This window comes from Sceloporus undulatus, chromosome 2 (genome assembly GCF_019175285.1).
Source record: "Sceloporus undulatus isolate JIND9_A2432 ecotype Alabama chromosome 2, SceUnd_v1.1, whole genome shotgun sequence".
Taxonomy (NCBI): Eukaryota; Metazoa; Chordata; class Lepidosauria; order Squamata; family Phrynosomatidae; genus Sceloporus; species Sceloporus undulatus.
Genome location: NC_056523.1, coordinates 75,834,283 through 75,837,458, shown reverse-complemented (window position 1 = coordinate 75,837,458; position 3,176 = coordinate 75,834,283). Strand labels below are relative to the sequence as shown.

General features: G+C 41.2%; 1 protein-coding gene across 1 annotated transcript in view; it reads right to left on the bottom strand.

The window, feature by feature from the left end:
- Positions 1-3,154, bottom strand: part of HYAL3 (hyaluronidase 3) — an 81,953-nt gene extending 78,799 nt beyond the window's left edge. The window contains exons 1-2 of the mRNA XM_042448972.1: positions 2,820-3,154; positions 557-652 (exon numbers count right to left, since the gene is read on the bottom strand). The gene's annotated coding sequence lies outside the window, so the exon portion shown is untranslated. The remainder of the gene's footprint in view (positions 1-556; positions 653-2,819) is intronic.
- Positions 3,155-3,176: the final 22 nt, after the last annotated feature.

Sequence of the window (3,176 nt, the reverse complement as noted above, 5' to 3'; positions counted from 1 at the left end):
TGGGACCCTTTCACACCACACCAACATAGAAATATAATTGCACTTTAACTGCTATGGTTGGATCCCATGGAATCCTGGGGTTTTTGTTTGGTCAGAATCTGAGGTACTAGAGGATCTCTCTGAGAAATCTAAAATACTGCTCTGTAAACAGGAAATCCCAGGATTTTATAGGATCCAGCCATGGCAGTTTAAAGTGAAATCATAGCACTATTTATTTTTTATTTACTGGATTTTTACCCCACCTTTATCTGTACAGGATCTGAGGTGCAACATGAAAGACACCTGTACTACACACTGACAATGCTAAATTTCCACACATGTAAATGAACTGCAGTTTAGGGCATCAAATTATAAGGGGTCTCTAAACAAAAACACTAAGAAAAAAGAGAAGGAGGGGAATATAAATAAAAAAAATTATCCACTTTCAAATTTTGATATATTATGGTGTTTAACACAGATAAAGGCTATGTCGTGTCTTAATCCAGCCCTGCACACTGCAGAATGCTCTTGTGTGCAGAGCTAACACATGTATATACCACAACACAGAAACAATTACCTAAGCTTCTGTGCTTCCTCACTGATTAATCATCTTCACACATTTTCACACGTGGGCACAGTCTCTCCCAGTTGGGTAGGCAGTGCTGCAGATGCACTTCACTCAACGTAAGAGACAGTGGAGAAACAGAATTAGTTCTTCACAACACTAAAATGATTCAAACTCCATACAGTATATTTACAGCTGCTACATGCACTTCTGTGTGGTTAGGCTCTTATTGGATATGGTCATCCTCCTTTGGCAACATCAGGATCAGCCAAAGAAAACATCCTTTTCCCTGGTTGAACTGATGTTTCCCTGTGGTTTCAAGATTTCCAACCCCATCCTTACCCCCTCAAGGGATTATTTTATCTAAGAGTTTGCTGTGCAAACTACTGTCTAGACCAGGGATTCTCAATCTCTGGTTCGCCAGATGTCTTGGACTTCAGCTCCCAAAATCCTGTATTGGAGACTCAGGTACTGAGAAATCTAAAGCATCTGCAGAACCAAAGGCTAAGAGCCCCTGGTTTAGATCAGTGTTTCTTAACCTATCTGATATGAAGGACCAGCAGTTGTTTTTCCCAACATGCCAAAGTTGTTAATTGCAGTCAAGTCAACTTGCAGTTTACCGGTATTTAATTGAGAGACCTCCAAGTCACCTATCATCAACTGCCCTGCTCAAGTCTTGTAGACTCAGGGTTGTGGCTTCCTTGATTGAGTCTATCTATCCAGTATACACTTTTCTTCTTCCTACTGCTCTCCACTTTAGCAAACATTGTCTTTTCTAGTGAGTTTTCTCTTCTTGGGATATGTCTAAAGTACATAGTCAAAGACCAGCACCATATCTGCATCCATTGTTTATAACACTTCCTTCCTTTCTTATAAACTTGTCATGGACCAGCAGCCAATAGCTCAGGAACTGGCGCTGATCCATGGACCACTATTTCAAGTAAAATACTGATTTAGATCATGCTTTCCCAAACAGGTGCCCTTCACATGCACTGGACTACAACCTCCAGTATTGTGGGAGTGGATCAGGCTAGGGAACCTGGTCAAGACCCAAAAGAGGCTCAACAGGTCTTTGCTAAAATTCTTGCCATCCAAGGACACCTTATGGAAGCATTTTCTAATCATAAAAAGGACAGTGACCAAAAGTCCTCTAGTTGTCTTGGACATTAGCTCCCAAAACGTGAGGAATGACAATTGCATGCCAGTACTTTTCACATCCCAGCCTGTACAAATATGCATCTTATCTACTTAAAGAACAGAACATCAGCATGTGCCTTTTTAAATGTGTAATTCACCTTCTCCAGCTGAACTCAATGAGAAACCATCTATATCTGATAAACTTAAGATTTAGCATATGCACGCAGCACCCCAAGCCCACGCATGTTTAATCAGAAACAAGCCCAAATGGGAACACAACATATATCACACTTAGTAAGTGTTTTTTGAGTTTGCTGCCTTACAAAAACACATATAAACAGGGAATGAAATGGCAGAGTTTCTCAATCTCTTTCCAGAGGAGTGCAGAAAGTAACATGAAATGCCATCTATCCCCACTGCTCATCAAAGGATTTAGAAATGGGTCTATGTATATGTGCCTTCAAGTCACCTGTTGACTCATGGTGATCCCATGTGTTTTATAAGATTTTCTTAGGCAAGAAAATATTCAGAGGCAACTTTCTGTTACACTGAAATGCAGAACTCAATCAGAGCACATTGTGCAGAACATCATCATCTCCCTTTAGGCAAAACCAAGAAAACTAGATAAGTTAGGAGACTCTCCCTATCAGCACAAGGGGCTATCCTTCTATCCCTGGCACTCATTACTAAGGAATGCTAGCAATACAGACTATACAATCAATCTCTCTCAACAGCCCAATATAAAGAGCTGGGAAATGTTATTTTGGGGGGACTACAATCCTCCTGCCTGCATGACCACACCAGCCAAGGGATCCCAGGAGTTGGAAGCCAGAAATGCAATTTCCCCCCGTTATGCCCATATGTAGAGATAAATCAGAAGAGATTATAAAAGTTACATGAAGACCAATGTGGTGAAGTGCTTTGAGACTATGAATCTAGAGACCGAGGTTCAAACCCCTGATCAGCCATGGAAACCCACTGGGTAACCTTGGGTGAGTCACACTCTCTCAGTCTCAGAGGAAGGCAATGGCAAACCTCCTCTGAACAAATCTTGCCAAGAAAACCCCATGATAGGTTCACCTTAAGCTTGTCATAAGTCAGAAATGACCTGAAGGCAAATAACAATAATAAAAGTTACCCAGCTCAGTCCCTACAAAACCTGCTGTAGAGATATGGGGATTGCACATCAAATCCTCCGTCCCACTGTGCTGGATGAGTAACATTCCACTCCTGTTCCATGAGAAAACCATCTTTAAGAATTCTGAACTTTAAGAATATTAGTCATTATTAGTCATCAAGGGCTGGTTCTGGAACTCCCTTTAAGAGCCTAAAGGTTTTAAGTAACCCAGCTGCATCCCATCCCTTTCTTGCACCCCTCAAGGAGCTGCCACCTTCTCTTGTTGTCTACTCTCATCATTGTGCCCATCAATTTGCTCCTATTATGGATTGAACAGAAGCTGAATTTTGTGCTGTTTAAATAGCTGGTTTTCAAATA